Source organism: Zootoca vivipara, chromosome 6 (genome assembly GCF_965207765.1).
Source record: "Zootoca vivipara chromosome 6, rZooViv2.hap1.1, whole genome shotgun sequence".
In the NCBI taxonomy this organism is placed as follows: domain Eukaryota; kingdom Metazoa; phylum Chordata; class Lepidosauria; order Squamata; family Lacertidae; genus Zootoca; species Zootoca vivipara.
Window position 1 is genome coordinate 14,243,322 of NC_142589.1, and position 10,679 is coordinate 14,254,000.

Here is a 10,679-nt window from a genome sequence, read left to right on the forward strand (position 1 = left end):
GTTGGACTGGATGGCCCTTGTGGTCTCTTCCAACTCTATGATTCTATGATTGCTCCATGTGGAGCTGGAACAAGTTTGGAATGTTGGTTCAACAACAGTTAAACCCAGATATTGAACCTGGGACCTTCTGCATACAAAGCAGATGTTCTACCACTGAACTATGGCTCTCCCACTTAAGATTTTGGGATAACCAGCCTCATATACGGTAACCAACATGCTTACGTCTAATTATTACATGAAGGGGTTAATACTATAGAGTAAGCTGTCCTGCCAGGCTTAGCTATGTCCACTTCCTCTCACATTGGGAGGTACTAGGTAATCAAGCCTTTGTTCTACCCCAGTCTATCCAAAAAGCTCATCCTATGAAGAGGTTTGAGTTGGTTGCTCCAGCAAAACCCCATAGATATCACAAGCCACTCGAGTTCCTATTTCAATATTTAGGAACTTTCACCAGGGGTGTAGCAATGGGGGGGCATAGGGGCAGGCCGCTCGACTCTGCGGGGGGCAGCGCACCCTGGCCCCTCCGCACCACCACCAACGACGGTCGCCGTGGCCGCCATCGCGGAGAGGCCGCCCCAATGCTGCTGGCTGCTATCCGCCACTCAACAGAGTGGCCAGCCCAGCGGGGCGGGGTGGGGCTGCATGCGGAGGCGGAGCTTGCTGGGCTGGGGAGGTGATGAGTGCAGCGCTCTAAAAGGACACAGCCTCCCACGTTGCCCTGTGTCCTTTTACGGCACTGTGCTCGTCACCTCCCCAGCCCAGCAACCTAGCTTGCTGGGTTGGGGAGGTGACGAGCCGCTGCCTCGCTCTCCCCTCCCTCCCTGAGTTGGGCAGAGCAGGACACCTCTTGCGAGCTGCGAACTCCATACGGGGTGCCGTGCGGACTGCGCATGCACCCTGCGTGGAGTGCCGCACGTGCGCAGTCCACAAGAGGTGCCGCACAGGTGCCACCCCCGGTACCAGGTGGGGTAGGAACGCCACTGACTTTAACCACTTTGCAACTAAGCCAAGTTTTACTGCCTGTGCAGCTTTCTGAAGCACATTAATCTGCCCTTTGAGGTGTTTGTAAGTAAACCATTTTTAATTGACCAAATGTCTGGTCTTTTCTATTCTGGGGGATGAGAGAAACTTGGGAAAGAATCTTTTTAAGGGGACATTTTGGAACTCACTTGGAGGGGCTAACTGGCAGTAGCTCTCCAAGGTTTCAGGTAGGAGTATCTCCAAGCCCTACCTGGAGATGCTGGGGATTGAACCTGGCAGCTTCCACATGCTAGACAGATGTTTTCCTACTGAGTTATTCCCTTTCCCTTAAGGCAGGGGTCAGCAAACTTTTTCAGCAGGGGGCCAGTCCACTGTCCCTCAGACCTTGTGTAGGGCCAGACTATATATATATATATTTAAAAAGAACAAATTCCTATGCCCCGCAAATAACCCAGAGATGCATTTTAAAGAAAAGGACACATTCCACCCTATGTAAAAACACCAAGCAGGCCCCACAAATAACCCAGAGATGCATTTTAAAGAAAAGGACATATTCTACTCATGTAAAAACATGCTGATTCCTGGACCGTCCGTGGGCCAGATTGAGAAGGTGATTGAGCCTCATCCGGCCCCTGGGCCTTAGTTTGGGGACCCCTGCCTTAAGGCATAGGAATATAAGAAGTTGCCTTGCATGGAATCACATCACACACTTACTGGCAACAGCTCTCCATTATTTAAGCAATGGAGAAGCCAGGGATTGGACCAGGGATCTTCTGCATGCAGAGCAGCTGTTCTAGCCCTCGAGTTGCAGCTCTTCTCCTAAATCAGCTTCCTTTCCTTCTGCCCTCTGAGACAAGGGAAGTTCCAAAAGGGGAAGCCCGAGAATAGGGGCTATCCCTTAGCCACACACGTGGGCTGCCTCACCCCAAGCAGCAACCCTCCCACCTCTGCTTTGCATGCATCACAAAGGGAAACATCTGTTGGGTTTCAAGTGGTTCCAGGAAACATAGTCTGAGTAGGTGGCAGCTAGGTTTCATGATGCAGTGAGACCGGGGCACCCCTTGCTGCACTGGAAACAAAAACACAAAACCACAATTGCTGTAAACACAGGGAAGGGGAACACTCAACACTTTCTCCAAGCAGCCCTTAAGATTTTGTTTGCGTAAGAACAGTCTGCTGCATCAGATCAAAAGCTCATCTAGTCCAGCATCCTGCTCTCACAGTGGCCAACCAGATGCTTATGGGAAGCCCACAAGCAGGACCTGAGCAGAAGAGCCCTCTTTCGCCTCCTCTGACTTCTAGCAACTGGCATTCAGAAGCATGACTGCCTCCAACTGTAGAGGTAGAGCACAGGGATCATGGCTCTCTGCTCAACCCGGGCTGCAATTCAAGCTTCGCAGTCCTTGGCCTGATGCCCACACACCAACAGGCTAATGTGCTAAACAGCTGTTACATTACCATATTTCATGTCCATGCTTCAAGTCTCTCCAGCATTGCTCTCTGCAGACATCCTCCTCTCTGCATTTTACCTTGGATTTCCCACCACTTCTATGTGTGTGCCCCCTCCAGGATGCCCGTTTCCTTTATCAGAGAGTTGAGCCCTGCTTTCTTCTAATGGGAACCTCCTGACATGTCTCTCCCCTCCTCCTTTAAAATAAGCTCCAGTTTGTAAATTAGTTCCTCCAGGCTACTCTGGAATGTTTGTACTGTGGGATGGGTTTTAATAGGTAAGAGAGGATATATTAATTGCAATTTATCTTCCCAGGCCACCACATGTGTTGGTTGAAGTTTTAAAGTCCCATCCTTAGCAGCAAAATTGAAGCAAGTAGGAAAAGGCTGTGAAGCCTCTTAATGAAGCCCAATTATGAAGTAAGCTAGCTTCCCCCTTTCTTCCTCCATTTAACAAAGAAATCAGACAACATATTGAAAAGCAAGCTTAAAATATAACTTAATTACTTATTAGTCTTGCATTGGTTTTCAGCTACAGCAGCAGTAAAAGCTTCGCAGGTAAAATACTTATATTTACAATAAAAACGGTCTCAGGCTTGCGTACAGTGGTCCCTTGACTTGTGAACTTAATCCGTTCCGAATGCACATTCGTAGGTCAAAAAGTTTGTAAGTCGAAACGCGATTTCCCATAGGAAAAAATATTCAGAAAAATTCGTAAGTCGAGGAAACTGCATTTAAAACCGCCAACGGTTTCCGTTCGGATGTAGAAAAATTCATAAGCGTGCAGCCATTTGTCCCGTTCGTAAGTCGAAACCTACGGATGTCGAGTAATTCATAAGTTGAGGGACCACTGTATATCTGTCTTTATGGCTGATTAAGGAGAGAAAGAGGGACAGGAAGTACTATATGTTCCATCCTCTCCAGAGGAGGAGGGGAAATGACATCACACACAGCTCTCTCTACCAACTGTATTTCTATGGCCTGAGTGTTTGCTTATCAGGAATACAGCTCTGTGGACTTGGCCCCTTCTCATGCTAACTAGCAAAGAAATGCATTTGTTAGGATTGGCTGTTAATCTCCCGCATGTACAGTAACTGAAAGCACGTTCTTCTCTGGTTGGCCCCTCCCACTTTTTAGGCTACCATCATGCCATAAATCACAAATCATGTACAGGGACTGCTAACTGAGCTTATCAAAGCAAGTAACATTTCTGGATTTATTTGCAAGGCTCACTGCACATAGATAGCTAGTAGGTGAGGAAGAAAGAGCAGCTATATAAAGTTATTCTCCCTGGCATGGTAGATTTCTATGTGGACTGTGCAGGGAACATTCCTGCATAGCCCTGTGAACCTTGGGATGACCTGGTATAACACAGACATAGATTTGGGCCTAATAAAGGTATAACCCTCCTGCAGGTAAATTGTGCTTGTCTTAGAGTCACTGATGTTTATCTGAAGGGCAAAGAGAGGCTGACGCTGGAACTGTGGGCAAGGGTCAGCTCTGCTGACAAAGCGTTAAAAGAAGCCCCTGCCCCCCCATCCCAATATTTATAGTTATACCTGGTTTGGCCAATAATTATATCTGGCTTGGCCAATTCACAGGCATCTTAACTATTTGCATATCAAAATAAGATATCACACACAAACATAATCACCACTTTATGGCCAAGGTGTCTTCTAAATAGTTTGCAGATATAAAACTCACTATACCACCCCCTCACATAATTAAAAATCACACACAATAAACCAATTTCATCAAAACATTAAACATACACAAGTAGAATCTACATGTTACAAAAAACAAGCTCGTTGAATCAGTGCAACATCTAAAACAGAACACCAGTTAGAACCATTTAATGTTGGAGGCTCAAGTCAAGAGATCAGGGGAATGGCTTGGGCAAACTGGTGTGTCTTCAAGAGCTGGTGGAAGGCCAATGTCAGTGGGGCTCTTCAGGGGTGTAGGAAGAGGGGGGCGATGGGAGCGTGCCGCCCCCGGCAGCACGATCCCGGTAGGGTGCCATCGCTCCACGCCCCCAGAATGTGTGCCACACCCATACGGGCAGCACGCCATGCCCCCAGAACGCGTGCCACTCTCCTGCCCCCGCCTGCTCTCCGCCCCCAGTGCTGGAGCATGAAGCTCCACCACTGGGCCTCTGGTATTTCAGAAGGGAGAACACTCTACAACCCTGGTGCATAAAACCAACTGGGTTACATTTGCTCCATCTTAATGTCCTCACCTGTTAAGGCACAGAACATCAGGTGGCTTAAAGGATGGATGCATACAGATTCCCCAAAGAGCTTGGCTTAGTTGGCATCAGCCATAGGCCACAAGATCCCTGGTATCAGCCCAATGTGCACCCCCCCAGCCCCCGATCCTCCTCTTGCCAAGCTGCTTCACTCCTGGGGTTTAACAAAAAGTCTTCCTTTTCAATTGAGTCTTTGTAGGCTAGAGAGAGAAAGAGAGAAAGAATCTGGTATGAAAGGGGAGAGGAGGTAGCCTGCCAAGTTTATGCAGGCCCCTGTTCTCTCTTCAACTTTCTTCATAAAGAAAGAGACACTTTTAGCTAGGGTTGCTGGTGCACCTGTTTTGATTCTGGGGTTCCAAGTAGAGCATTTGCAACAATAAACGGTTAAATGTGTGAATGCTCACTTCTCTTTGTGTGGTGTGTGTTTGTGAGCTATGTGCTGCCACTCGTTTCTTTTTCTGCTGCTGATACTACACTATTATTATTTTTCTTTGCTAGAGTTTATTTCTCCCTCCTTGGGTGAGGCTTCAGGTCACAGATCACATAGTAAATGTGGCAGTGTTGCACAGCTATGTACCACATTGGATTTGGTGTTGTCCAGAGCCAATTTAGAATGAAGGCAATGCTTCTGGTCTGGCCACAAGGACAGCCCTAGGCCAGTGGCTTTCAAAGGGTGTGGTGCTCCACACTGGTGTGGCAAGAGAGGATGGCAAGTATAGCAGGAAGATTCAGGGAGAAGTAAAGAAGCATTTAAATAGTTCAGTATAGTATAGTATAGTATAGTATAGTATAGTATAGTATAGTATAGTATAGTATCCAGATTACATGAACACCCACTCACACCCACCCACCCAGAAACAGTATCCATGCCTTACATCAGGCATCCCCAAACTCGGCCTTCCAGATGTTTTGGGACTACAACTCCCATCATCCCTAGCTAACAGGACCAGTGGTCAAGGATGATGGGGTGCCTGCCTTACGTCAAGAGCATTGGCTGTTCTAGAGTTTCTCACGACATGTTGTGAATGGGGATTTTCAGCTCTGATGAATATAATAGATCCGAAAAGAGAAAGGTTTCTTTGCCTTGATGAGGAGATGAGAGTTTGCTTGTCCCAAATTAGACCTAATATAAATGTGATGACCTGGCAAAAGCAAACTGACACCTTTCATGGAGTTTGTATGCATACTTAAGGTACATATGTAAGAGGCTTGTTTATCATTATAATTTGGGAATGATTCATATTCTTATGTAGCTCTGTTGTTTTATATTTTCTGGAAGTCCTGTGATCAAATTATAAGGTAGATGTGTTCTATGTTAGAAATCAAGCACTGCTAGGATTTGTTTATCTCTCTCCCCCCCCCCTCCCATATTTCTGATTAATACAAAATTTGGTGTGGCACGAGCAAATTTTTATTATGAAAGTGTGGCCCAGGGACAAAGTTTGAGAATCACTGTCCTAGGCAATCAGGGATCAGATAATGAATGTGATGGTGTCACTCAGGACCATCTTAAGCATATCCTGCACTGTGGTGCAAAGCTCCCTCCGGCGGCGCACCCCCCCCCCGTTTCCCAGAGTTGTCAACTTTTTTTAGGGAGGACGGCACTGCCGGCGGGTCTGGAGGAGGCGGGCAGCAGCTGGAGGGCGGCTCCTCCGGCCGGGAAGAGGCAGAGGCTCAGCTTCCCACTTCGTGCCACGGTGGCCTTGGCAGACAGAGGCTCCAGGTGCGGCACTGCTTCAGCATGGCATGGCAGAGGCGGGCAAGGGCAGCGAGCTGATGCCGGGAGGCGCTGCGTCCAGCCTCCGCCTCTTTCCTGGCACCCTCCAGAACTTGGCGCCCTGGCGCCCCGCGCCTCTATGGGTAAGACGCCCCTGGTGTCACTAAAGGTGAATGAAGTCTGTTCATTGTAATGTTTGCTGAACAGGTGAACCCTTTAATGTTCCTTTATCACTGAAAGGGGCAGGGAGAGGCCTTTCAGTACAGGACAAAATGTTCAGGAAAATCAATCCCTCTTTTAGCTGAGCTGTGTACCATTTAAGTGTTCTTGTGGCATTGGTGAGGGATGCAGCCATGAGAGTATGGTTATGTAACATGGTTCTACACATAGTAAATGCCATTTCCTTTGCTCCCTCCCCCCCCTCTCTCATGCTACACATGTGATCTGTGTGATGCAGGCAGCTCCACCAAACCCATCTCCAAAGCGCATGGGAAAGAAAAAGAATCAGAGGGCTACATTGAGCGCATAAGCGCTAGCTAGCATTGTTTATGAAGCAAGATTAAGGCCAAGTCTAAAAATAAAAACCATCTAATCATCACCCCCAGGTTCTACCCCTTATATTGTCGTAACACACACACACACATACACCGCTTTTGGGCTAGGGAGATAAAAAGCCACTTTTAACTTCCTCTGTTTTGCATTTCTGGTTTTCAGCTCAGCAAGAAGGAAGTCTCAGCCAGGGGTTTGCCTCTGGTCTTCTGCTTCACATTTATTGTAATTGTTTTCCTTTCTACTCGTTCCACCCACACATGCACACTAAAAAAGGCTGTGGTATCCCACAGCAAGGAGCCTTCAGACTCTTGACACCCAAGAGATAAGAGATGAACCACTTTCTGTTCCGTTATCATGTCTTTGAACTTTTTAAATGCTACACAAGCTTGATGGAAGATAGGGTGTGGTGGTTAGTGTGTACATGTGTGAATTTTTTTTTTTAAGGTGGTGAAGGGGTGAAGGAGATGTATTTATGGATGTGCCTGCCATGTGGTTCTTCTGATTCACTAAGCCCAGGCATCCCCAAACTGCGGCCCTCCAGATATTTTGGCCTACAACTCCCATGATCCCTAGCTAACAGGACCAGTGGTTGGGGAAGATGGGAATTGTAGTCCAAAACATCTGGAGGGCCGAAGTTTGGGGATGCCTGACTAAGCCTGTGAAGGGAAAACAAGCTGCTGCTGTAAGAAGAGCTGCTAAACCTGCTATGAAGAATTTAATAACATGTCTTTCTTGGTCAGATTAGGCCAGATGAACAGCGTAGGAACATAGGAACCCCTCTGTACTACAGTGGCGCCCATTTTAGACATGTCCAATTGCTGTGCAATTGCTGAAGTGCGGATCCTTTAGGACCCAGAAGCAGAACAGGGCCAGGGAGCACTTATACACACTCTGCCAACACACACAGGGGCTAGGAACAGAACAGAAATGTTCACTGCCTGTATACAGTGGTACCTCAGGTTACAGACACTTCAGGTTACAAACTCCGCTAACCCAGAAATAGTACCTCAGGTTAAGAACTTTGCTTCAGGATGAGAACAGAAATTGTGTTTTGGCGGTGCGGCGGCAGCAGGAGGCCCCATTAGCTAAAGTGGTCCTTCAGGTTAAGAACAGTTTCAGATTGAGAACGGACCTCCGGAACAAATTAAGTTCTTAACCAGAGGTACCACTGTACATTAAACAGTATCATACCACTTTAAACAGTCATGGCTTCCCCCAGAGAATCCTGGGAACTGTAGTTCATGAAAGGTGCTGATAGTTGTTTGGAGGTCTCTGTTCTTCTCACAGAGCTACAATTCCCAGGGTTTCTGGGGAAGAGGGGTTTATTGTTAGACCACTGGGAGAATTGAGGTTCTGTGAGGGAAATAAGGGTCTCCTAACAGCTTTCAGCAGCATCTACAATTTACAGTTCAAACTACAAGAAATTGGATCATAGCAGGTTTGATTATTTGTTCATCAAGCTTAGTATTGTCTAGTCTCTCCTAGGTTCTGTAATGGACAACTGTTCTTTTTTTATCATTTACCACTATCTTAAACTGGAGGTGCTGGTCTGAACCTGGGAATTTTGTATGTGTGTATTCTGAAGCATATGGGGAGCCATGGTCCCTCCCTGCTGGCAAGAATTAGAAACCTGTGCTGCTCAAAATATTATTGGACTCCCATCATTGGGGAAAGGTCATAAGCTCAGGGGCAGAGCACCTGCTTCACATTCAGAAGGTCCCATGTTCTGCCATCCAGTGTGAGTGAGATGTACCATTGGTCTGATTTCGTTTAAGTCAGTATCCTGTTTTCTCCCATGTTCTAATCTAGCTCCAGGCTATTGGTTTCCCTATCTGAAACCCTGGAGAGCCTCGGCCAGCTGGATAGACCCACACCTTGCTATGTTCCTGTGCTTGAAGCAGCTTGGGCGTGTTTTGTTGTTGTTGTTGTTTTAGCAGCGCCTCTCTTTCTCCTCTTCTGATCCTTTTCGTAGGAAGGGAAGGAGCCGGAGCAGCTCTCCTCCCCGCATTTCCCTCCCCTCCCTTCCCGGCTGTGAGTGCGCCGGGCCAGTAAACAACGCCGGCTCCTGCCTCCTCGCTTCGCCTCCCTCGCTCTCGGCGGCTGCTGCTGATTCCGGGAAGCCTGGATTCCTCCCCGTCCCCTCCCCAGAGCGCCGCCGGTCAGATGAAAGGCGAGCGGCATCGATCTGCCAGCGGGGGAGTCTCGCTGCGCTGCGCCGTCTGCAGCTGTCGGAGGAGGAGGAGACGGAGGAGAGGCGGCGGCGGCTCCACGTGGGAGGCCCGCGACTGCCGGCTGCGAGGGGCAGGCCGGAGCGGAGCCAGGCGGCCAAGAGGAGACCTGACCCCGGCGCGTAAAGGAGCAGCGTCGTCGCCCCCTTCGCCATCAAGACCTCTTGGGAAGGGGAAGAGGAACGCAGCATCCATCCATCTTTCCATCCATGCGACGCTCCGCCGCCCCTCCCCCGGGCAGCTTCCATTCCTCGTTGCGCTCCCGCTCCCAAACTCAGCTATGCGATGGTGGTGCTAAGGAGTGGGGGCAGCCTTTGTTTTGTAAAAACGAAATTAAGCTTGGAGTGGGGTGGAAGGACTGGCTTGGTAAGCCGGGGGGGGGGGTCTGCACACAGGAGCAGAGTGCATAAGGAGCAAAGAGACTTGTACCTGAAAGGTGACCAGACTTACTGTAGCAGAAGCCTTTATTTACTACTTTACTCTGTTTCCTCTTGTTCTTTGTCCTGAAAGAAAGCCAGATTTATGATGACAAAAGTCTTTATGGATTTCTTATCCTTCATAATAATAGTAATAACCAGTGCTTTCTTTTCTAGAAAACAGGTGCCGGTACTCACCATGAAGTTGTTACACTTTTTAACAATAACAAAAAGAGGTGCTGGGGATCACTCGTAGCCGAGTAAGATTCTCTTCTATAAACACGGTTTTAACAATGAGTCCGTAAGTGACTGTGGAGGCCAATTCTGGATCCACACGTCCTTCCACAGTGGGGACATTGGCTTCCGGGCGGGAGTTGATCACGGTGTGGATTTGCCAAGGGTGCCTTCCTCCTAGCACGTTTCTCCCTTGCATCCTGAGTTCAAGTGTCTTCAAAGCCCATGGCACTTTTGGTAAAGGCTGTTCTCCAACTGGAGCACTCACAGGCCAGTGTGTCTCAGTTGTCAGTGTTTATACTACTTTTATTTTAGATTTGTCTTTAAACCTCTTTTGTTGACCACCAGCATTGTGCTTTCCATTTTTAAGTTTGGAATAGAGTAGTTGCTTTGGAAGACGATCATCAGGCATCTGCACAACATGACCAGTCCAATTATCTGATACAGAGTACCCTTGAATACCCCCTGGGGGAAAGCACTGGTAATAACTTTTGTTTTTATCTTGCCCTTCCTCCACAAGACACTTCTGAAAGAAGGTTACATGGTCCTGCCGACCTGTTTTATCTCCGCAATAACCCTGTAGGTTAGGCTAAAAAAGGGTTTCCCAGGACTACAATTCTGGTTTTGGACTACAATTCCCACCATCCCTGACTGCTGATCCTGCTAGCTGGTGGTTATGGCAGTTGTAGTCCAAGAACAGCTGGAGACCCAAGTTTGAGAAACGGTGGTCTAAAAGATTGTGACTGGCCCAATTTGAACCTCTGTATTGCAGGTCCACAAAAGCTTCTGCCACATTCCTGGGACTGTGCCTGACTGAACACATTGCATTTGGCATGCAAACAGTCCCAGGTTCAATC

At 48.0% G+C, this 10,679-nt stretch overlaps 1 long non-coding RNA gene across 2 annotated transcripts in view; it reads left to right on the forward strand.

The window, feature by feature from the left end:
* Nucleotides 1-9,706, forward strand: part of LOC148685257 (uncharacterized) — a 77,228-nt gene extending 67,522 nt beyond the window's left edge. For both annotated transcript variants that reach the window (XR_015950445.1, XR_015950444.1), the window contains exon 3: nucleotides 8,917-9,706. This is a non-coding gene — a long non-coding RNA (uncharacterized LOC148685257). The remainder of the gene's footprint in view (nucleotides 1-8,916) is intronic.
* Nucleotides 9,707-10,679: the final 973 nt, after the last annotated feature.